This window comes from Haliaeetus albicilla, chromosome 17 (assembly GCF_947461875.1).
Source record: "Haliaeetus albicilla chromosome 17, bHalAlb1.1, whole genome shotgun sequence".
Taxonomy (NCBI): domain Eukaryota; kingdom Metazoa; phylum Chordata; class Aves; order Accipitriformes; family Accipitridae; genus Haliaeetus; species Haliaeetus albicilla.
The window spans coordinates 11,864,937-11,890,524 of record NC_091499.1 but is presented as its reverse complement, the minus strand read 5'-3'; the positions used below and the strand labels follow the sequence as shown (position 1 = coordinate 11,890,524).

At 43.2% G+C, this 25,588-nt stretch overlaps 1 long non-coding RNA gene across 1 annotated transcript in view; it reads right to left on the bottom strand.

Moving 5' to 3' along the window:
* LOC138689609 (uncharacterized) overlaps positions 1 to 5,217 on the bottom strand; it is a 74,024-nt gene extending 68,807 nt beyond the window's left edge. The window contains exon 1 of the long non-coding RNA XR_011328528.1: positions 4,920 to 5,217. This is a non-coding gene — a long non-coding RNA (uncharacterized lncRNA). The remainder of the gene's footprint in view (positions 1 to 4,919) is intronic.
* Positions 5,218 to 25,588: the final 20,371 nt, after the last annotated feature.

Here is a 25,588-nt window from a genome sequence, read left to right as displayed (position 1 = left end):
GTTACAGTGTTCATTGCGCAAGCTAGATGTAGCTAGGCAGTATATCATCCTTCCAGAAAACAGGCAGGAGAGCAGTTCTGAGATAGGCTATCTTAATGTTAAACAGCACTCTGTATTATAGCAGTTGAAACTCAGCCAGTTGCTTCCCAAAGAGCAAGGCATGGCAGATGCCTTCACCATCATGACCTGTCACATGAAGATTTATAAGCCATGAGGATGCAAACGATCCAGCTCTCCCACTTGGCCAACAAAATAAAATACTTGCTCTTTGTCGGGAAAGTAAGGGCGTAGTTCTGGACTGGTACAGCCGTCGTGGCCGCTCAGAGGAATAGAGCCCATCACCCTGCTTCTCTGCCAGCACCGCAATGCCAGCAACTCTCTCCTCCCATGAACAAGTATTTGAGGAGGGTCACGGGCTGCAAGGAGTGCACAGTGCTTGCCAGCTAAATCACAGCAGTTGGTACAGAGAAGATTGATGGGAGGGCAGAGGGAGGTAACTTCACCAGGAAACATGACCAGGTGGGAGACCTTTGCTATAGAAGAGAAAATTATAGTAAGAGTAACAAGTAGAAGAGGATCCTGGATAAACTGCAACTGGAATAAGGCATACCTCTGAATGAGAAATGGGAAAATAGATCAGGAAAAGGGCAGAGCAGGAAGGAATAAAGTTTAGAGAAGATGTGAGGGTTTGCTTAAGGTGGGCAAGGAAAGATGAAGGAGATCTAAAGGGGAATGGAGAATTTGGCTAGCAGCTAAAAGACAAACAGGACGACTATGGAGGGCTGGGGGCGGGAAATAAAGTGAAGAAAACGGGGCAAAATAGAGGGCAGAAGGAAACTGGAGCGAAGATGTTGCTGCACCAAGTTTGCACAAGCTCTTCTGATGATGGTCACCCAGGTGCCTATGTGCTGTGCTCCCCATCTCCTCCAGGCTGGGAGCACAGTACAGGTGCCTGCATCAGCCCTGCATGAAGCCAGCACAGCCCTGCAGGACTTGCAGGCTATGCAGCACATCTTCCTTGCCTCAGATTTGTACCTCACCAATAAGGCCTGCTTACAGATTGTTAGCCACATGCTGTAGAGCCCAGGAGCCAATACCTGAAAGACAATTATTTACTTAATGTTCATAAATTAATATCCATCTTGTGGACTCATCTGGCTCTTCAGCCTGTGGCAAGATGCTGTCTCTCTTTTCCTTTTCTTTTTTTTTTCCCCCAGTGCATACAAGATAGTGCGGAGCTGTTGATATGTTTAGTATAGGTTTATCTTGAAGACATCTGCTTATGCCAAGGGAATAGTATGAACTCCCAGTGACCTGTAGAGCCTGCATTGCTAATCAGTGGAAAAATATTCCATAATCAGGGTATTGCCATTTCAATGGAGTCTAAAGATAGAAAGGTTATGTTCTTGTGTGGGGTCACGAATAATCACTTCTGACTATATACCTTCATTCTGACCTAGAGTTAACCAGGTGCAAAGCTGGTAAGCAGCAAGACCAGATTACGCTGTCTCACAGCGTACATCTACCCTGAGGGCTTGCCTTATGTTTTTACTCACATTTTTGCTTCCAACCTCTAACAAACATGTACAAACCCTTTAAGCATGACTGGGTAAGTGCTTTGAAACAAAGCAGGCAAAAGCCCGCTTTTACGGCTGCTTTGCTGCAGGCCATCAGCCCTGAGAAGGTGCAACAAGCATGAAGAGCTGAGCATGTGCCCTCCAGCATCCTCACACCATCCCCAGCACCTGCCAGCTCTTCTCACCACTCATTCCCCATTTGCCTCCTACCCAACTGCCTTTTTGTACTTTTTTTTGTATTTGCCTCCTGCTCACCTGCCTTTTTGTATTCTCCGGAGCAGCATTCAATTCCTGGAGCCATCCAGCCTCCTCCATCCACTGCATCACCTCACCACAGTGAGAGGCCAGAAATTGGTTTCTCTCATGTTGAACTCCTCCACTGCAGTAAGGGTTTGGGCAGGAGCAGCCCTGCCTGCGGCAGGCACAGGGAATCATTCCCAGGGCCGTTGAAATTACTGAGTGTGGTGGCAGCATTTTGGTTTGGAGTTTGGCAATGTTGACTGGAGCTTTCCCAAGGAAGGGCTTGGCTATCCCTGGTTTAAATACCCTATAAGTGTCTTTTGTGGTGCAAATGTAGCCACAAATGCACAGCTCAGAGGAGCAAGGGGAAAGGCAAAGGTGATATACCATAATAGACCATTGGGATACATCATAGCCAGATGGCTAATATGGGTGGGAGAAAAAAAAGATGGCCATAGCCAGTAACAGAGCTGCTCATCCAGACTGCAGGCTGATCTCGAGATGCTAACACTCTGCTTTGTCTTCTCTTGTGTCCCAGCTTTCTCCCTGTCTGGCGAATCCATCGCTGCATCTCTATGCTGGAGGATATAAAAAACTGTAAATCTCCATAACTATGCCTTGTTCCTTCCATTGACTGCATTGTTTCAAGCACAAATGTATGTTAGAACATTTGTCATATGTCTAAGCACAGGTTTGTAGCTGGGGAAAGACACTCCGCTCTGATCTTATGCTTTTGCTACAGGGTGTCTCCCCACCTTCAGAACATCTATTTCACAACAGGGACTGAGAATTGGACGGAGTAAGTTTGCATGATGGGTCTATATGGTTTCTTTATAGAAATAACTCTGAAAGCAGTGCATCATTTGTGTGGTTGTAAGGATGGCCTCCCAAACTGGAAAGCAGTGGCACAAAAGCCACCAAGAAGAGCCCTCCCAGCACAAGAACAGTTTCCAGGAAATTGTGGGTCGTTGCTGTTGAAATTATAATTGCAGTTTGGTTAACATATGAAGATCAGTTTCTTCTCTTTGCCAGTGGTCAGGCTCCCTATTGTCACCTGCAGGAATTGTGCTGTGGATTAATAAATAGGATGACATGATCTCAGATAGGTATGCCTCTGCTCATCCTCCTCCTCTCAGGTACATGCAGTCAAACTTCTGTGAAATCCTGCTGGGAGCCCTTGAGAAATGTTCTTGCTTACGTCAAAAAAAAAAACCCCAAAACTATTCTGAAACAAAAAAAGAATTTGTTGGTGAAATAGGTTATGTTCTGGAAAATACTGTTGGCCACCTCCAGGAAATCCACAATGACTGTTCCTTTGTCGAGGGTTTGTGTCTCTTCAGCATGTTCCCTTACAGAGTGCATACATTTGTGGATGCTCACTGTTATCTTTGTTGTTTTATTTGCACAGGGGAACAGTGTCAATATTCCAAGGTTCGGGTTGTCTAGAGGACAGGGAAGCAGTGATGGCAGACTTAGTTCTTTCAGGAGTAGTGTCCAAACAGTGATTACTAGGGCTGAATAATTCAGAAAGTTTTCAGATAATCTTAGCTTAGGCCCTGATCTTCCCAAGACAATGCTCATACTTCATTTTTTGCTTGCGCAGTCTCACTGAATTCAATGGGACCACGGCAGCACATTTAAAGCTAAGCCTATTATAAATCACCTTTCTGCATCAGGACCTCAATCACAGTCTGTTCATAGATATTCCGTGGAAAAAAAGAAGTAAGTAAGTTTGCTTTGGCCCCACTTAAATTCCTTTTGTGTTCATTTTCTGTGACAGTTTGGGGAATAGACCTTTGGTAACAAAAAAAGGCACGAGGAAACAGGTTTTGAAGCCACGCATGTAAGTTCTTGTGAAAACCCAGTTGTATGTTTGCATAAACAAGGATTCAGGCTAGGTATTTGCACAGTGTTCCTGTCAGGAAGCAGAAACAATGCATATGATTTATCAGAGCACCAGCAACTACATACTGTGGATATTTGCTTTCAATCCACAGAGTTAAAGATTAGAAAAGGTATCTGTTGAATTCATTTGAATAACAAATAGACCGGGGAATCACAATATGTTCTCAGCTATTTTCAATGGATGAAAAACAGTAATTCATTGAATATATTAGTCTCCCAATTCTAGTAATTATTAGAGCAGAGTTAGAGATTTGAAAACAATAATTTCAGGAGCTATACATTATTTCTATGAGCAACTGATAAGTGATGTTAGTGTATGTACTTCTCGGCTTCTGGCTCAGTCACAAGTAGTTTGTAACAAATCCTCCCCACTTGCTGTTCAGTAGCTGGCTGACAGTGTAATCAGCCAAGCACAGGTATAAGGATTTCTAAGATCAAAGCAAGAGTTAGCTATATTATTCCTGTGGCATTAGATTTTTGACTGCTGTTTGTAACTCACAAATCACAGTTATGAAACTTAGTCACCTACAACGTTTGCAAATGAATTTCAGCAACCATTTGAACAGTTGAGCTAATCTGTACTGTGAGTACACAGGGAAGGAAACCTTGAACATTTTCATTTTGCATGAAAGCATGAATGAAAGGACTTCAAGGACAACTGGTAGAAAAAAGCAAAAGCACTTTGGGGAGAGGAGAGACAATACTGGAAATCTGTCAGCACCCTGTATTTCCACAATCAATGTTCAATTTTTGCAGAATTTGGTCAGAAATTAAGGCAGGTTTTGAAACCCTCCTACCAGGCAGCTTTTCCCCAGAGTGTCCATCCCTTTGGCAGCTCCTGAGGGGAGTTGCCGGGGTCCCAGACTCCGGCACCCTTGGCTGCCGGAGGGATCCCAGGAGCCCTGGGCTCCTGCAGCCCCACCAAGGGCACTGGGCTCTGGGGCGGTCCCAGTGGGGACTGGGACCTGTGGCCTCCCCCACCTGCAGCCTCTTAATTTGGAGAGCCGGGTGGCAATTCTGCAGCTATGTCTTACAGAGAGGATTTAGGAAATAGTTGTTCTTCCCTCAGAAGCCATTTCATCAACTCAAGTCAGAAGCAGCTGGATGCCTACAGAAAAATCTGGAAAATCAGCGCTACATGTGGAAAGAAGAGGACAGAGCACTAAAAGAGATGGCGGATTGCCATTTTGTACTCACCCAATTAATATGCTCCCTCCTGCATTTGCTCACTTTGTCTTTCCAGGCTTCATAATCTCTGGTGAACAGATCAAGGGGTGGAGCTGAACTGGCAACTGTCACCTTATAACATCGCTCCTATAAACACATAGTACTAGCACAGGCAGAAGGCACCGTCGTGCTGATCATCATCCTCTGAGTCAGCCATTTGCAAACACCTTCTCCAGGCTGTCATCTTGCCACTATGAATTCAAAATCTGAGTCAGAACCCAATTTAAACTGCTATAATTAACAGTCCCAATTTAACCAAACCTAGCAGTTTGTCATGTTGCATTCTCTGCATACATCTGAGCATCTTGCGTTTGGGCTCTTTGTGCTCCTCTGCTCAGTCTCTTGTGCTGTGAAGCAGCTCGTGCCCAAAGAGCATCCACGGTTCTAGGATCCTGTCAGGGCAGAGTCCAACAGCAGCCAAGAACCAAACCTCATCTGTGCTGGACTCGCTTGCTTGTTAAATAGCAAAGTACCAAACGTGATGGACTGGATGCTGCTGCATGCTAACCTGTAAATACCGATGAGTAAAAAGGGGGTGATGCTTTGCAAGTCATTTGTCAGTGAAACAGAGCTACTGTATAATGGAGTGGCCCCACTCGCCGGGCTGCGGAGGGAAAAGCCTGGGTGCTGCACAAGGGAAAGAGGGGTGGAAGCACCTTGCTTGCTGGGGAGCCCCAGGAAACTTAGACCAGCCAAGATCCCTGCGTCAAAGATAATTGTATATCAAACAAGCTGAACATGAGCACTCTCTCCCTTACCGTTTCTAAATGCTGCTGTTACTGATGAATGCTTCACTCTGAGGAAGGTCTCCAGTCACTGTGGATGGCTTAGGAGTGTCCCTGTGTTTATTTTTAGGGAATTCCCTGTATTTATTTTTAGGGAATTGCAAATAGTTGACTTACGAACTCACTCGTGGTTTTGCAGCCACAGGTGATGGCATGCCAAAACCGTGGGTGGAAACATATTTTTGAAAAACATGTCTTTTTAAGATTTAGGGAGGATTATTTTCCTCCACTTTCTTTCCATTGCTTCCTTTCCTTTCTCTCACCATCCAGTCTGAACGATGCATTTGGTCTTTTGTGTTTTGCCATTATTTATTTTTACAGTGCTGCCTTCAGGCCTCCCCTAAGAGCTCCTGTCTCTTGACCCAAGTGCTGAGCAAGTGCAACCGGAGAATCATCCACTGCCCAGAAGTGCTTACAATCTGCATCGATTGGGAACATATGAACAGATTAACTCAAATTCATAGAGCAGATCAGCAGGCAAGTTGGGATAAACTGCATGTCTCCAGATCTGGTTTAGGTAGCCTATGCCCTAAACCGCACCCATTCTGCTGTTCTTGACACTTTGCTGTGATTCCTCTCCATCCTGCAGCCTCCTATGGATGCCCACTGTGTGTACCCCTCTGTAATGAGATTTTTTTTTTATTATATTTATATACTTTTCTACTTTCTTACAGAAATACCTACATGTCAAAAATTATGGAAATTTTTTAAGAAGTCACTGAGAAACCCATGACTCCCATGCTAGCTGTGCCAAACATTCATATTTTAGTGTTAAACAATTTGCAGTCTTCTCATGATGTTCTCTTCATTATTTTAGCATCAGTTTTACATATCACTGTATAAATGATCATTACATGTCTTTGGAGAGAAAGAGAAATATATTTTTGACAATAAATTTTTAAATGTCTACAACTGTACATTTCCACACTGAATCAGGAAAGTACACAGCGTTCTTCAAATCAAACTCTTGTCCTTCACCAGCTATTACAGAATCTATGTATACAAGTAACAGACATATATATAGTGTTATATATCTGCATATACACTTACATATGCAGAAAAAAATCCCATGGAGTTCTCATTTATACTCTCAATGACCAAGCTGAGAAATAAAAAAAATCTTGCCTCATCATACATCTTTCTACTTCAGTTATTTTTTATTGATGTTGCAAGTCTTAATTTTAAATCCAGTTTTGATGAAAAAAGTGGCTGATCATCTGCCCTGTTATTATACAAAATATATTTCTATCAAGTGGAAGGAAATATAATTTGTAAAATGATCAATTACATAATGATTATAGTGGAGAAATACATTCCCTAACATAATTTGTTAAATGGAGGAATTTAATACAAAATAGTAGATTTCCAAATTTATACAAATAACACCAGATGGTGAGTAGCTAGTTTTAATTAAATTAGGTTTGATAATTATAGCTGTTTAATTTTTAGGTTTGACTCAGATTAGAAAGAATGTATTATTTCCCTGAAAATTTATTTTTAGTTTCCTTCCAAGGTTGTGACTATTGCATTATTCGCTGCTGTCTGGAGCGGCAGAGAGCTGCAGTCAGCTTTCTGGTGGCTCATTTCAGCCTGCCTCGGTCCCGCTTCGGCAATTTGGAGGACGTGGCGTGCCGTGCTTGGGCTGGGACCCCCTGACGGGAGTCAGAGAGAGTTTTGCCAATGGAAGCTGGAGAGAGTCTCTGCCACGGCACCGAAATATGTTTTCACAGCCCAGTCTATTGGCTCCGGCACTGCATTTCAGCTGCTTTAGAGCAAAGGAAGAAACCTAAGGAGAACAATGTCCTTGCGGTTGTGCAGAGCAGGATGACCCGTGCTCAGCCCCTCGCACTTCTGTGCTGTGTCTGCAGTGACCTATTGACACACGCACACACTTTTGCTGCACACAGCAATAAAGCGATGAGCCCTGGGGCTTGTACTCCGCTCTAACGCACCCTTTCTCAGCACTGCTGCTTTCCAGAAGTTCATCTGGTCTGGTCCCAACTTTGAGCTCACTCAGTCCCAATGACTCCACTGAGCCATGGAAATATGCTTAAAGCTACAAATGTGTCCAAGCCCTTTTTAGCCCATGGACAGAGCCCAAAGCCTATCTTGCAGGACCAGCTCCCTGGAAATCAATGCTCATGATCCCATGGGAACCACCTCCTGCCCTTGGATCAAGCCAAGTGTAACATGGCTAAATCGGGACCCACATAATTGAGTCCATTCTCATTTACATGTTTTGCAGTTTCAGCTACAAGCCCAAACGAATGCTTTCATCAACTTTTTAGGTCACATATGCAAAATGGGTGTTGGCTTCAGTGATGTCTAGGAATGCTCAGCTTCCCCCCAGCAGCAAGAAGCTGCAGGTAGAAATATCCATATGAGAGTAACTGTGAGACATTTGCTCCTTCAGGCCCATCTGAGGCTCAGGGGAAGGACTCTTTCAGTGTGACTGAGTTGGTGGCATACTTCTCAATTGCTTGAGCTGTTAACCCATCTCCTGGAGCCTATACACCATAATAAGAGGTGGGGTGGGCGGGGGAACGAAGAAGTTTGATTCATTGGATCATCACAGTTCAAAGGCACTTGGAATATTGTAATTGTAATTGAATATTATAATTATAATTGAACATTATAATTTGAATAGTGCAATTAAAAGACACGTTCAGGATCTGCCTATAACTCCTGGAAACCATTAGATGCTTATGACTTCCAGCAAAGAACATTTCACACTGAAGAAGCCAGTCCGAGGGCTTACTCTCCATTTCAGATGACATTATGAAACTTAAAAGATGCCTTAAATCATCTCCCCCACTGCCGCTTTCTTAGAGCTGGCACTTGGGCTGGCACGCAGGCAAGGTGGTGCTGTCCTGCCTCCTCTCTCTAAAGTCCTTTTTGTTTTATCTCAGTTTTCTCTCCGCAGGGTTCTTCTTCCATTATCTGGCTAGTGCAAATCCCGTCTCCTGCTCTGCTTTCTTTTTTTGTGTGTGCTGAAAAGTGGCCTCCCTGAATTTGTATTATATTGATTATGTAAATCAGCACTTCTTCTCCAGATTGCTTTTTCTTTGTGAATTGGGACTATAATTTGCAGTCTTCTACCTGATAATTGTGAGGATAATTTGAGCTGTCTCTTTGTGGAGTCATCAGTGACTGTTTTAATTTCCATATGTGAGCAGTGCTCTTTTTTTTTTAACTTTTTCCCTAATCCTGTCTCCTTCTGAACTACTGGATTGATTCTGCTGTTCATAATAGCATCACCTGAAGTGTATTTTGGATTTTCCGCTGCTAGTGAGATTGAAATTTACCTACAACGTGACAGGTTTTTCAATGTTTCCAGAAAAGACATAATCCCGTAACTATCAGCCTGACAATAAAATTGTCTATCTGTAATGGAAAATTGAGGACTCAAAGATGGTCATTTTTTTTTACTGCAAAAATGTTTCAAAATGAAGTAAAACAATACCATTTTGTTGTGAATAGTACCTGTCTTTCACGAACTTGAAATGCCAACTATAGATATCAAACTTAAAATAATGAGAGGTTTGTGACATACTGTTCTTTTATTCAGCACTGAACGCAACCCACTTACAAAGTGCCATGTAGCACATTTAACAGCAAATGAGATTTAATAAATCTATTCACAAGGTTTATAAAGGATAAAGGAAAAAAAAATCTAATAGCCTCTTACTAGCAAGTGTCTCGGAAAAGAAGACCACTGCTTTATTATGCCATTTTAAAAAAAGCACTGCAAGCAGTTTCTTTCTCCCTTGTTGATATGCTACTGGTATTGGTTAAGCACTGAAAATATATTGAAGATTTTATAAGATACGGGTGGAGAGAAGCTCTGAGCCAACGTGTTTAGGTGTAAGACCCTTACCCAGCTCCCTTTGGTGTCAGTGGTCCTCTGGAGAGAGCTCCCAGAGCATCCAGAGGCTGTGTAGAACATGAAACCAGGATGTCTCTACAGTGCCCTGGGAAGGACTAATGAAAACATGACCATGGCTTGCTCTTCAGCTTTCCACTTCAGATCAGACATTTCAAGCCTGTCCCCATGGAAAATCCACATAAGATGTGGTGGAGCTTGAACTAGTTTCTTTGGGACCAAGTTTCACTAGGAGTTGCATCATTAAAAAAAGAGAAATATCTCTTAAACTCCAGCAAAATATAAAAAAAAACCTCTCTCAAATTTCTCACAAAAACATTCCTCCACAAAAAAAAAAAGTGGACTAAGGAGTTTTATTTTTATAAACTCACAATATTTCCTTCTGCTATTTTAATTAAAAAATGTATCAAATGCTACATAAACTTTTCTAAATTCAAAATAGTTTGGAAAAAGTATCAGTATGTTCCATTCCAAATATGTCCAAAAATGGGTGACATCTCGACCCAATCAATATGCTTCTATTATTTCTGTCTGCAAGAGAAATGTCATCGTAATTAGTACATTTTCATGAAATATTTCCCTTTGGACAAACTGGCATTTTCTAACAGGAAAATATTCTGTTAGAAAATTTCAGATCGATGCTGCTGTTAACACACTACTCAGTTGCACCTGCAAATAAAGTCACACATCTGGGCTCTGTTGAAATCAGTGGTAATTCTGTCAGAGGCTTCAAAGAGTCCAGAATCACAAATGTGTAGGTACGTGTGTATGAATATACGTATCTGTATCATTTATGTGTATCATCTATCTTTTACATATCTATACTTAGGTAATTATAGCTCTTGCTATATACACACCAGGAAAATGACTGGTCTAACAGATGGGAGTCCTGCAGGAAACCCTAAGAAGAGCCAGGGTTGGGGGAGAAGTGAGGCAAAGGCATATGTTTTGTTGTAGCTTGAATTACCAGAGAGCTAATCCCCAGGAAGGGGGTACATTTGACCTTCTGCAGCATGGGGAAGGTTAACCTTTACTGTTTCTCAATCAACACATTGCACCGGAAACTTTCTGTTTCATTGCAATATTAAAAAAGCATCAAGATATTTGCATTTTTAGCAAGATGGAGATTCTAGAGGATTTTTTTTTTCAGCACTAATCATGCAATTTGTCAAAGCTGTACTAGCTGAACAGTCAGTCAAATGAGACTCTCTCTTAATTCTTGAAATGTGGCCAGTTTCCCAAATTTAAACAAAGTGGCCCAAGATGTTTATTTTCATTCTTGGTTAGCTTGTTAATGGTTTGAATGTGATACTAAAGCATCATTATCAACTAGTGAAAGGTGAAATGACTGAAACGAATAAGAAATGCTACACTTCAAAATGTATGGGGCAGTACAGAACTCCCTGATAGATTTAGGGTACGGAGAGTCAATCTTTTATCATTGTGCCTGCCCTGTTCTTAAATATTCTGGCATCAAACTAAACACTAAAGTATAACAGTGGAATATACTGTGCAAGTAATAATTCAGTGATAGAAACTCGTATTCTCAGAGGAAAAATTTTAGAAGTAGGTGAAATTGTTTGAATGGTAAGATCAGGGAAAAAAGTCTGTGAGTGACCATTAAGAATACATTTTCAATGCATACACAATAGCATTAAAAACTACAGATACTAATACAATAAGCTAAAAAATAGGGTAACAAATTTTCAACGCATGCACAAGAGCACTAAAAAATACAGATATAAATACAGTAGGCTAAAACATATAGATATATGTTATCTGTTAGCAGAGTGTAAGCACATGCGTGCCTGTGTCTGTATGTGTATACACATATGCATGGAGCTATGAAGCAAGGGCATCCCTTTCTCTTTGACATCTACATAGAAATATCTTTCCCCACTAGTTTTGCTTTTGAAAAGTCAGTAATATTCTTTGTCCTAAGCCCAGTACAAAAATCCTCTAAAATTCATCTTCTGTTCTGACCTTAATTCTGTTAGTCATGTCTAGATACTGTAGCAGTCTTTAGGTTGAAGTATGATATATTGCACACATTCAGAGAATGGAAGCTTTAACTTCACATTTTTCTGCTTTTGTGTATTTATGTCAGAGCTCTAGCATTGCTCTTTCAGTGGGAAAAGAGGGAGATTATGGGCTTGTTGTCTGGCCAGGAGTTTCTGTACTTCAAAAAATACAAGTCTTGGTAAGCTGTCTCCCCCAGCAAGGAAATTAATATCCCTTTTGTATTTCTTAAGATAGTAGGTTCTGTATATGCCAAGTATCTCTCTTATCTATCCCTCAGCATTTGCTTTAAGAAATGTACACATGTATGTGTAAATATGTGTGTGTGCATAAATGTGTACAAATATATATGTGAATATTTGTAATTATATTTTATGATAATTAAAGAGTATATCTCTGTACACGTAGCTGAAATTATGTTTGTTCTTGTTGCCATGTTCTGCAGGTTCATATTGGAAGCCCTTAGATTTACTTCATCAACATATCACACAGACTCAGCAAAGGAGGCTTCAAAATGTTGGGTTAATTACAAAAGCAGAATCAGAAAGGTTAAAAAATGTTAATATGCATCATTGGGGCAGCACAGCCTATTCAGCACCAATTGATGAGAATTTATTGCGTGAGTTAAGACAGGCATGTACCCCGAGTGTAAGAGGAATTAAAGTGCACCAGAGTGTTCTTTTATATCTAGTACTCCTGATAACGTTCTCACATGCTCACAGTAATAACTCTGCATTTGATTTTAATTGTTTAGCTGCCTGGATGGTGATCTCTATCTATCAAGCACTTATGCTATTTAAACTCACCACTGAGGTATCTGGGAACTCATGGTGGGCATCTGCTGATATCTCAGTAGTATGGTTTACAGCCCCTGAATGTTTACCAGAACATTTTTACTTTTCTGATTCCCAAGACCATGCTCTGGGATCAAAGGCATATGGTGGTGTCTCTGTTTAATCTGTACAGGGACATGAAAGAGCAAACCTTGCTAATGCACCTGCACTCTGTCTGTCTAGGTAAGGGAGCAAGCACGATGTTTTCATTATAAAAGACTTCACTGCTTGCATTAGAAATGGCAATGAAGTAGCCTGAGGGATATGCTTGTGTGTTGTGCTAACAACACATGTTAGATCTATGCCAACATCCTCCTCACTTGCTCTCCCAGGTGCCTTAACTACAGCTGAGACACAAAGGATGGTGGTGCCTGCTCCAAGGGGAGAAGAGCCGGGACCAAAGAGGTAAATGCTGGGGACAGCTTTCAGGAATGGAGAACATGAGTTATGTATCATGCATTTGTTTGGTTTCAGAGCTAGCGGTAAATCCAGACCCCTGGTAGGACCTAATTACCTCCCAGCTGAACACTAACTCAGAAGCTAAATGCTGTCAAGGAGAGATGGGAACTCATTTCCAAGAACACAGGCACAAACACATTTTTATTGGCCATAGAGAATGGTTCTGTGTGTGCCAATATAGCATGGATGTCTGACTCAGAACATAAAGTGCAGGTGCCAGCAGCAAGAAGATGCTGCTAAGAAATACCAGCTCTCTGGGACTGCAAAGTATCAGCTGTCTGGGGAGATGAGAACTGGGAACAGAAAGAGCCGCTGATGACTGAAGACATGATTTCTTTGCCATCTCATCAGCTCCCCTCATGCTCTTCACCCTGGAGTCGGAGTACAGAGCCGTGGCAGCAGGAGTGATGGAACTGCCCCTTCTGGGACTGATCCAAAACCTGACCCCCTTTTCCTCAGGGAAACTTGCAGTCTCAGAGACTCTTCATCCACATGGGAGAGGTGTGAGAGGACAGCATTAGATAAATACAACTGTTCCTCTCCTCCTCATGGGATGTTCCTGGCAGCGGATAAGACCTCGTGGCTTGCCCTCATCCCTGGAGTCTACTCTAGGAGGTAATCTTCAAAGAAAAGAAAACCAAGAGCATTACTATATTTTGTACAGTGCCTTGCACAGTGTACCCCTGATGTGACTGGGCCTTTGGGCACACCAGACCTACAGGTAATAACAACAAACAGTGACTGTCTCTGAGGATAAGAGCGGGGAAATGAAATTGTCTTTGGATAAAAATAGTTCCTCTTGATTGTGTATTTTCTGCTGGCTCTTTGCCTTCAGGCAACGTATGACAACTTGAGGGGCAGGGTTTTTTATCCCCTAGGCAATGTTTTATTGCTCTCTGCCTTAAAGTCAGTCAATATTTGTAATTATCTGTCCATCCCACAGGTAATTGCAGGACTTTTTGGGAAAAAAAAAGAATGAAGATGGCAGGACAGTTTCTGACAAGATTTGGAGAATTAAGTTGACAAAAAGCAGGCTGATGGGTTTGAACCTCCTGCACTGATCCGAGAGACTTTCTTGTTTTATACATCCTTATGGTCCTTTATACTTTAATGTTATGCTTACTATGCAAAACCCATGTAGGTGCAAGTGTATGTCTTTCTGTGTGTATGTACTTGCATATGACTACATTTGCTTATTTGCATATGTGTATGAATACATGCAGCATGTGTGGGTGGTGAGAAGCTAAAGGAACATTTTCAAGGTTGACAAGACCAAAATTCAATCCTCCTTAAACTGGCTGGGTTTTTCTAAGTGTGTGCTGAGGCAGCAGGAGAAAGAATCCCCTCTTGTGCTGAAGCATGCAGCGAGACCGAGGCTGCAGGAGGATAAAAAAACCCAGCTCATCAGCTTGGTGCCGAAGAGTTAACTCAGCACATGGGGTTTTCTGTTAGCACAGTTATGCTGCCGACAAGCCTCGATAAGCACAGCCGTCCTCTCCTCCCTGGTACCCAATGCAAGCCAGCAGAAACTTGCCTGGAGATGAGTCTCCCAAACTCTGCACGCATGATCCTAACGGTGCGCGCCCCTTGCCAGCCATCAGTGACAGAGCTGACATGGAGAGGCAAGAGAGGGCACAGCTGGCATGCAAAACCCTGCCATCAGCATGCCCGCATCTGCTGAATCTGTTCACCCAGCAGTTCACCCAGCTGGGATTTTAATACAGCTACATCCCTCCTTTTGGAAAGTGGCATTTTTTCCCCCCTTAATGATAGAGACGTGAAAAAAAGAACCAACACCAAATTAAATATTTGTAGGGTAGCACACGTGTGTGAAATTTTAGGCCTGTTGACCTTGGCAGGGTCCCCGTAAGAAATTCGCACAAAATTAGTGGCTTTTGTTGTTCTGAAAGGCCGTCGGCCACGAAGGCAAAGGCAGGCAGAGGGAGAAGCAGGCTGCTGATGCAGGGCCCAATCCCGGAGATCCTGCCTGCGATCCCGCAGCGCTCCGCAGGTTTGGGTGCAGGGTGCCTGGTGGGTAGTGGTGAAACGAGGGAGTGGATGTGTGGCACAGTCAGTCCTACGCTTCACAGGTCCTCAATTGCAGCTGCCATCAGTGGGAGTTTATGGCACCAGGCACCCTACACCCAAACCTGCGAAGTGCTGCGGGAGCTCCGGGGTGCTGACAGCTCTTGTCACCTCCCGGGAAGTGCTCAGACCCACACAGGACTGGGCCATGCACACCACTCCCACCCAGCACATCGCCTGCCGGCTACTGACACCGGCTGCAAACTCTTAACACATGTTTTTTATTCCGTGGATGGACAGACAGCTCTCGACTTGACCCGGCAGTTCCCTTTCCTTTCTTCCACGGCCTTTGTATTTTAGTGAAATGCCTTAAATAGCATTTGTGTAATCATGCTTTTCTGCTGACCCATATTCTTAGCGCAGGTTCAAACCCTGCCGACAGCTGCTCCAGGTTCAGCTTGTTAAATCCTCCTTGGGTAGCTGGGGAAGCAGAATTAGTTATCTGGGAGGAGAACCAGGCGCTTGGAGCAGGGAAGGGAAATGTAAGGGACAGCGCAGATCCTGGAGGCGCTGGGGCTGAGCCCCATGTTCGGTTTCTCTTCTGCCGTGACTCTTGCAAGCCAGAGCCCCTCACAGGCATGAACCTGGGCGCCGATTTTAAAGGCTGTGTGCTCTGCTAGAGATAGGTCAAGTATTTAGCACTGCAGATGATTTATGCATCCTGATGCTGGATTTTGAGGTGCCTGGTCCTTGAGGTGGAGTCCAGAGCCAGAGACGAGGTGCTGAGTTCCCTGCATCTCCAAATAAAAGCCAGAAGACCCAGTGGGCTGGGTATACAGCTCCGTGTAGGTTACTCCATATGAAATGCTGATACTGGCTGTATAACGTAACAGCACCACTTCCCCGCCCTCGTAGGACATGGATGCATGCGTGCTGCAAGAAAGAGCTGACTTCCAATTGATGCTTACAGAGCTGAATGCATTTGGGGCCCCTTTCCTCCTACCTCCTCCCCTTTTGCACACTATCCTCACGACAAGGACTTGGGATGGTGGAGATCCCAGGCAAAAATCCCTTTTCACTGAATCTCCCTTCCCTCCTCTTAAAACCAGTCATTCTTCAGAACCAGATATGAAATTTGTTAAATTTTACTTTTTCCTAGCACAGGAGCGCCTGGGTGCCAGTCCTTGCTTCAAGAGGCTCTTTTTTTAGGCAAGATTCAAGAGCAGGGTAGTCCCCAGGAAGGTGGGAAAATGTGGATTTGAACTTCTGCAGGCAGGAGAGGAAAGTGAACCTGTATTTGCCACAGCTAGGGTGAGCGCCTGCACCATACTGCTAGGAGGTAAATAATACATTCCTGCTTTCTCTATCCCCGCTTTGTGCTAAGAATCCATTCTCCAGTCTGGCCCACCTGGAAAATACATAGTTTGTGGATGTCACTGGGCTTAAGCATGTGATAAGGGCCAAGTTGCTAAGCTTTGATAAGGTACTCAGGTTCTTAAGGATCCTAGAGAATATAGGTGTCAGAAATGTCGCTAAAGATTTGAAACATCTGCAGGAGCAAGCACAGGTTTATAGGCTCTTACTCCTGTACTGGGTTACCAGAATTTGCCCATACCCTTTTCCAGACTTGAGCCTTGCCCTATTCATAGCACAGTAATAGGGTTGCACCACCGATCAGTTTTATTAAGTCTCATGAAGTTGCTGAATTAAATTTTGCCTCCAAAGCCACTATGTTATAATGAATGTTTATGTTGTAAGCTGGTAAGCCCACAGTGTGTGGTCCTTCCAAGAGCAAAAGGCTTTCTTTTCAGTCTGATAACTCATCTGGAAGTCTAGAAATATAGAGGGCAATCCCATATTTCCCCAAACAAGAGGGGCAAGGTAGTGTTTTTTGGTTCTCTGATGAAAAAGATGCCCAATTACAGACCTCAGAAAGAACTTAGGCAGCATTCTAGTTGCAAATATGACAAAGAAGATCAATCTTTCAGAGATGCGGTAACAACAAGCAGACCAGAATGGACCCATTAGCAGCATGAACCCATTACTCTTGCCTAAATATTTCTAAAAGAACTGGGAGTGGAAGCAGACCGATAGGCACCAAAAAATCCAGTAGAATGACTTTGTTGAGCTAGCCAACTGCTCTGTAGTTCCCAAATGCACCTTTTCTTAAACTGGAAAGGAAATAATAGAACACTGCAAACACGTCTATTAATTGACCATGCTCTGATATTGCAAAGGTAAAATATGATCATTCATCCCTCAGTTTAAGGAGTCATAGGAAAGTCCATTCTGGTTTAGCTCTGTTAAACAGAAATTGCATAAGGATACATTTTAATCTTTAATGAGAGCTTGGACCAGACAATTAATCTCTGTCTTTATTGATGAAGATGTGGGCAATACTGCCAGCTTAGTACTGTAAGTCGTCAGTGTTGAATGAAAGTTACTATGGGAGCAAAAAGTGATGGTATGTTTCTCCCTGGTCGAATGCTTACAGGAAAGTCTTTAGCTGGCTTGCAGGCCACAAATAGAACTCGCATGGGGAAAATCAAAGTTCTGCTGAACTTCAGGAGTCCCAACATGTAGTCATAAACTTCAGATTTTGTAGGAGGAAATGTGAAAAAAGAGAATAACACTTTCATTTTTGAAAGAGACAAAGATCATTTAAACCCTGTCTGGGAAAGAGATTAAGTACTTGTTGGGAAGCCAGAACTGCAATAGAAAATTGATAATTTTCTTTTCTTGCTTGCTTTTTTCTTTTTTTTGTGCCACACATTCACTCCTAATCCAAATAAATATTTCCCTTCTCAGACATTTTTCTCTCAGGAGTTACTGAACATTGTGACGCTCTGAGGGAAGGTGGCTGCTCTGCTCCTGCCCTTTCCCTCTCTTTTTTACAGAGGTGCTGCAGGCCTCCAGACGTCCCTTACCCTCCCCTTGGAGCAGTCGCCATGTTCAGGTGCTGTGGAGGCCACCAGAAGGTGCCTGTGCCAAGCACCAAAGGCCTCTGCTGAGATGCTGTGCTCCTTCAGGGCAGGGCTGAGGCCACAGCAGAGCCGGGAGGAGATGCCCCGTTGCTCCCCAGGTGTGCTAAAACACTGCCAAGGACCTTAACGCTCTCCAGAACAGCCGAGGACCCAGAGGGCACAAGCGTAATCCACAACCATATTGGTCACTCCCCTCCCACGCCGCCCTCTCGCCTCCCATGCACACCCCACTGGGATCTCTGTTCACGCGAAGCGGCGTTGCACTCAGGCACTTTTTGAATACCTGAATCTCCAAGTCAGACAGACAGACTTGGCCATAATTTCCTAAGCTCTGCCATGGATGGTTACAATTGTCAGTTCTGGCATCTGCCAAGAAGCCTCCTAAAACAGGGGCACCAACAGACTTTTGCCAGGGCTTATGTTCTGTACTGAATATCCCATGGGAGCAGCTCAGCTACATAAAAACCCACTAGTCTCCAACACACTGACTGGTACCTAGGAGCTGTTACGTGCCCCAACAAGTCAAAGACATGTAATTATAAAGTTAAGTGCAAGGGTGAATAATGTATCACACATCATCGTTTGAACATACGGACTCACAGATTCCACGTAATGAGCAATAGCCTGTGTATTGCTGGGATCTCATACAGCTTGGGGAGCAGGTTATATATTCATATAGTGTGATGTGGCAGTTCTTCAGCTTGTATGTCTCCACAAAAATAGAGGACCTGCCGCAGCCCTGCAGTGATGCTGCTGGATGTAAGACTGGTCAGAAATGGGCAACTGAAGGAAACCACCAGTTTTAGGTCTATGTGCACCAAGTCCCTGACCCCTTTCTAGAAATGGCAGCGCTAAACCCCAGCTCCACAGGATGCCTAACCAAAAACTGGCATAGGTTACGTCTCCTCTAGTGAAACAGGCCCAGGGCACAGGCACAAGTTGTTGCACGCTCTTCTTGGCACTGTCCAGTTGTTAGCACGGGCCCTGGAAAGGTTTTGGTGTGGTTCGAATGGTGCTCCTCCAGACAGTGGCCAGGGTCAGGGACTGCCACAGGCCAGAGAGCTCTCGTGGCTGGGTACCGCGGGAGGACAGGATTTCATTACTCCAGTTTATGCACCTGGCATTCAACACAACATCAGCTCAGCTCAGCCCTGGAGCTCCTCCATCCCCAGCTGTGCCTCCCCAGGGCCAGGCTGCTCCACCGGCACCGCTGAACGCGTTGCCTCACCTTGATAACATCCCAGGGGCCACAAAATTCTCCCAGAACCGGGCATTTCTGGGCTCAGACACACACACCACCAGCTAAATCTGGCCTAACCCAAGTCTGCAGCCCCATCCTGGTACAGAAAAGCAGGGGCAGTGAGCAGCGATGTCTTCGTCAGCTGTTTTCCTAGAGGGGGGAGCGTTTCTCTGCGGGTTGCTCGTGCTGAGGACAAGACATGCACCTCTGTGTCACCCATGGACAGTTGTGACCCAATCGCACAGATCTCCCATGGAGCACAAGTACGTAGCCCTGGTTCCTACCCCAGGGATTCAGGACTAGGAAAGCCAAGGTCCGATGCCATAGCACCTAGGAGCAGGTGGGCTTTCCGACGGATCCGGAGTTTGCTGCTACAAATGGTAACCACAAATTTCCATTCTATGGGGAATTCCAACATTTTGCATTCATCGTTGGCATAAAAAGCCCCCAGGTTTAAATGTCCCGTACTGCAGATTTTTGTGAGGAAATATAATTGCCATCAGCTGAAAGGTTTTGCTTCTGTTTTGATTTGGAGAGCTTTTTCAATTTTGTAATTTAATTTTTATATATGAATAGAGCATAATAATTACTTTAATTATAAACAATATCAGATATGGTAATGCAATAATTCATTAGTATTCTAATTGTTAAGTGTTACTGTAACTGGTATTTGCTTTGGTAATTGGTATTTTAATTGGCAATTGCTGTTCCAAATGGCCATTGGGGTAATTCTTACTAGTAACTGGTAATTACAATGGAAATTGTTAATTGGTATTCTAATCGGTTTGGTAATTCATATTTGGTTTTCTCATTGGTAACAGAGCACAGTGGTCATTTGTAATAGATAATTGGTTTGGTAATTGATTTAGTATTGGTATTGTAGAGCGTACAAAATAAGTGGTCAAAACACACTCATTTATTAATAATATAAAATATACAACCTTTTGAAATGAAAGCTAGTTTAGGAAACTGATAATCAAATGTTTCCAAACCAAAAAAATTCTTACTAAAATGTCTAATTTGAAGAAAAATACCTAATTTTAAGGACTTCTTTTTAAAAATGGAAATTTGATCCTTTCAGTGTTTCAGTTTCAGCAAATAGTTATTTTCCATTAAAGAAGTATTCTCCTGGAGAATTTTTGACTGGCTTAACCGTACCATCCTATGGCATCAACACCCAGAACAGCTACAGAGCTGGTCTGTCACCCGCCTGCTACCCCTGTGGGAAAACATAGCAGGGTGAAGCCTCTCTGCAGGTACATAGGCAGTTTTGCAGCCACTTACATCACTCGCATGCCCATGGCATCAGCACAGCTGCCTCTGAAGAAAGTCCTAAATGTTACTGAACCAAGGGTGAATTTACAGGGGCAATGGGTGAGGGGTCTCCTCTCCTCTTATGAAGATGACTTGGCACGTGCAGGATCTCATGGCAGGGGATCAGCCCCATGGCTGAGCTGGTTCTGCTGAAACCCAGCCCCAGCAGTACCTGCCTGCACACCTCCTGGTCCCCAGAGGAGCATTCCCTCATTATCCTGCTTTGAAACATCCCCTCTTAAACTGTCATCTGAACATCATGTCTCCCTGCAGATAGGGCAGAATTTTCCCCAAGATTGCTCTTCAACCAGGATATTTAATGCAGTATGAAGTCCGATATGGTAAAAGAAGCTGGGTCATCAAACAGATTGTTCCCCATTTCCCATATAGACATGATGATTGTTTCCAGTACTGGAGGTCCTTTGTTTGACGTTCTGCAATACAGGGAATTCACAGTGCAGTTCATTGGGTGGGAAACCATGTGACTTTTAAAAAAAAAAGACTTTGGAGTGCTGGTATGCTAATGACATCCATATAAAGACAGCAAGACTAAGATCTGAAGGGAAGAGTAACTAAAATTGCTCAGTACAGCCTTTGATGCAAAAAATACTTGGTTGCTTATATAACTGATGGTACAAATTTTCACAGAGAAATATCCAGAACTGCCAGCACTATTTCTGTCCTATTATGGCCTTTGGAAAACTATTGATTTTCTTTCAGATGCATCAAGTCGAGCATCCAATGTACATTCTTCCTGGCCAAAATGGTTTGCCTGAAGATGTTTGAATATCTGGCTCATTAGACTGTGTGCTTCCATGATCAGCATAGAAATCCAAGATAGAAAAGACCCCTTCGGTCATCCAGTCCAACCCTCAGCCATGCAGAACTGTTCCCTCTCCCTCCTATACATTTTCGACTGTTTTATCCAGCCCAGTTATAAATGCCTCAGATAATGGATTCCCCCTGGAAAACTGCTCACCACCAGTGACCACTGTTATTATGAACTGGGACTGGGATTACATCCAGTTACAAGAAGGGAGATTTCAATGTGATACATACAAAAGGAGATCGGAGGAAGCAGCCAAAGGAAAGCTATGAACTGAATACAAAGAGCCTGTGTTTCAAAGTGAAAGACCCACGGCTTAACAAGAGAGTACAATTTTTTGAGACTGCATCTATTTCAGACAATCAGAAGGTTATCTGGACCTTTAACTACAAAACAGAAATTCCTCAGAGTTGGGTGGGGTTTTTCCATCCGCCAAACCTCCTTCAGCAGGTAGCAGTTTTGATGAGAGTTCAGTTGCTAAGACAGCATTTTGAGGGCCTGATCTTCAAACTGTAAAGTTCTACTTGTAATTTCACCTACCTGAATTCTGAGAGAGATTTCCTTCTATTTCCTCTATTTCAAATAACAATAATGACTGGGAATTATTTTTAAGAGGCTCCTTATAAAGTAAAATACGAGGGTGCATTTCTAACATCATTTTTGAGACCACCTTTATCCTTTTTAAATTATTTTCAAGATCTATGAGGGTTTCAGCAAAACAATTCAAAATGCTTGTCTCCACTACCCAGTAATTCAAGGCTGATTTGTAAATCCTTACATAATGGGCATGGACTTTGTACTGTGCAATTACATTTTTCAAGCACTTCTCCTTTCTCTTACTCTTTTCCCAAGTCTTGTTTAATTTAACCAATCAAAAATCCATTTATTTCTGATTTGAAAATTAGTTAATGCAAATAAAGCCTAGCTGACATTTGCAAGTCATTTGCAAATGCCCTTATAGCCTGTAATCACGACTCTTTCCTCTTCCAAAACCACATTTACTCATGTCTCTGTGTGATTGATTGTGTGTTGGGTGTATTCTTTGAGATACATCAAGAAAACATGATATATTGCTGCTGGTCAGTATGTATGCCACATATTAATTATTATTCACATGTAAGAGTTTTGGCTATGTCTACAATGGAGTCCACAACGGAGACTCCTTCAAAATCAGTGATGAAGATACTTGAAAAAGCTCTTCCTAGACAGCAAAGACACTAGCTGGGGTCAAAAACACTAAGTAGCCACCCTGGGCACCATTGTGCCTAATAAAGCCCACATGCACTGAGTTCTAGCTCTGTGCTTTATTGATATACTGTACTGCTTCTAGATCCGGTGCAAGTATTAGTATGGGCAGATCATACCACGCTCCTTTACAGGGGTAGGCTTGTCCTTCATTAATTACAGGCAGTGCTGAAGGATTTGCTACCTTATTTCTGCTGCAAGAAAAAGCAAGAGAACCATAAGTCTTATTAAAAAGCACAACTTTAAAGACCTAGCTTTCTACTTTTCCCCAACTCTTCAGTTCTGGACTAACCTCTCCCCCAGCACCATCAAATGCTCATCTTCTGTCCTTTTGCATATATTTTTGAAGCTAGTTTAAGCTTGTAGCTAAATCTTAAGGGTGGTATCAGCCTCTGTCTGGGGACACCTTCCACGCTAGTAGTAGTGCTGGTCAAGTGACTGTTAACATTACTAATCTGGCACTTTCCCTTTTTTTTTCTCCCTTCCTTCTCCCCAAGATAAACTGCAGGAAAAACACCGGTCATTTTGTTTTGAATCCTGACTTACTTGTTTGAGAGTTTCAGTACCAGTTAAAAAACCTCAAGGTTACATCACCAAGTTAACCTTCACTTCTCCTGCAAAGTGCAATAACTTCATGATCCTGGAGAAGGTGATTCAACAGCAACGTTGGCCTAAGGACCAGCAAGCGCCAAGTGCACTTCTGTTGCAGGCAGCAATGCAGCATGAGGATATCGGACAGGTTTAAACAGATTAGCTCAGGTACTGGAAGCTGATTTACTGCAGTGGCACAGAGCTCTACATATGCTAATTTAAGTTGCTTCTCAACCAACAGCTGTGTCCTTGCAGTAATTGCTATGACTTCTATCTGTTGTTTTCTATGGTCTCGCTACAAGAGAGGCCAAAGTGGAATCAACTCTATATTAAGACAGCTACATTTTGGTATGGACCTACAGGTGTTTAGGTGTTAACCATAGCTGTTCAAGCCCTCAGGGTAAGTCAGCAGAGGGGTAGTCAGTGGAATTCCCAGAGTAATTCAATTAGCTCCAACTTACAAACCTAGAGCTTGACCAGATTTCCAAAATGAGGTGCATCTGAAGTGCCTGGATATCTGAGATGTCTACTCTGGAGCAGCAGGTATGATCAGGACCTACAGAAGATCCATGCACTTCTGAAAGGGTGACTGTAGGCAAAATGGGATGCTCTAAAGAGGACTGGATTGCACCTAAGGTGTGTTGTTATGTTTGTTTAGTAGTGGGTCACCTGAGTCCTTTGCCAGGATCTCTTGACTGTATTGACTGGGTCTCCACAGACTACCATGGGAACTTGGACACCCCACATGCAGACACCCACAAGTAGTCACTTAACATTTAGGTGTCTCAATACGGAGGTGGCCGCCACACCCAGTGTGTGATTCTGGAGCACATCATACTGATGAGCAAGTTTGCTGCTGTGATAACCCTAAAGGATGGATGTAGGCTTTAGCCTGTACTGAGGGACCAGACCACAGTGACTTCCCATTCTGGTGCACAGCAGAGTCTCAGTACACAAATAAGGGTACTCCACTCTTCTGCCTTCCTTGCCCCTCAGGTTCCCCAAATCTTTACCAACCTCACATCTGCAAATGCTTACATAGCTCCAGGCTGTACTACAGAAAAAAATTACTCCCCTATTCCTGCCCTTAACGTGTCGTGTCCCATCCCCCACCTCCCAGTATCTAAAATCTCCCCTTCTTTCCTGATGGGGTCAGGAAAGTTTTGCTTCATGCCCTTCATGTGGAACAGCCTAGCCCTAAATACAAGAGATGACAGGCAAATGAGGGTACAACATCCACCGGGAAATGAGTAGGGGAGAAAAAGGACGTGAGTAACCAAAAAACAATGATGTAGCAGCTCCAATTAGACTGGTCTTTGTCAGTGAGGCTCGGGGAGGGGGGTCAGTTATTGGGGGCTTGGTTTCTTTCTTTCCTCTCTTCAATGCAAGATGTCGGTGGCTAGGCAGCTGGTGTGCTGTGACAGCTGCTTGTCATGCCGTTCATAATCGCCCCATTGATACCTTGCGCTGCTTCTGGCTGTTGTGTCCACCTGTTGCGTTTGGTCTGAGCTCCTAAACCCTGCGTTACAAGGGCTGTTGCTTTCCAGTGTGCTGTCTCCAACCCTGCCATGGGCCCCTGTGTGCTACCACAAGGTGAGCAATAAATAATGAAGCACCCAATTATTTTAGGAACAGTGCTGCAGGAGTTGGTGTAAAGGTTTAAGCTAAGCAAAGTTGTATTTCTGGTGGAAAGATTTGTCACGAGATGTTTTATTATGGCCATTTGGGTCATTACTAATGTACTGTTTCACCATCTCTCACTGCGCTAATGTCAATGGAAAGAAAAAATACATTTATGATGGTTTTGTGTGGGGATTTTTAAGTTCCTGTGTCCATATATTCCCAATATGGGGCTCTGGAGCATTTGGAGTCTTCAGATCTGCAGAGACTTTCGTCTGCTTCTGAACACTGCCAGCTCAATGGACAGATTGATTGCACTTGGGGCAGGCAATCACATTATAAAATGTTGCATTTCATAAAAATAATTCTACCCTTTTTTTCTCCCGCTTCAGCCAAGTTTTCCAGAGCATACTACCCAAAATTATACAAGAAAAGTAGTGAATTTACAAAGTATATGTTATCTGCAAGAGACACTGACTCCAGTGGTCTTGCTGCCTGCATTACATTCTCCAGTTTATCATAGAGGGAAGTGTCAGAAGCTGGAGCTTTTTATATAATATGAAGCTTCACAGTGACTTTACACACAGTTTAAATGAACCAATGAGGAAACTCATATTCAGAAAATACTGAAGACTCAATAGAAAAGCTCTAGTTTGTCTCAGTCAGTAAAAATCGGAACCTTTCCATAGAGGGTTTGCTCATGCCAGCGTGCACACATTGTTTATCAGAATATCATGTTCCTGTAGAATTTGACCTTGACTGTGGCTCTTCCTGGGTAACAGAGGCCTACAGAAATGAAATAAAAATAAGTAATA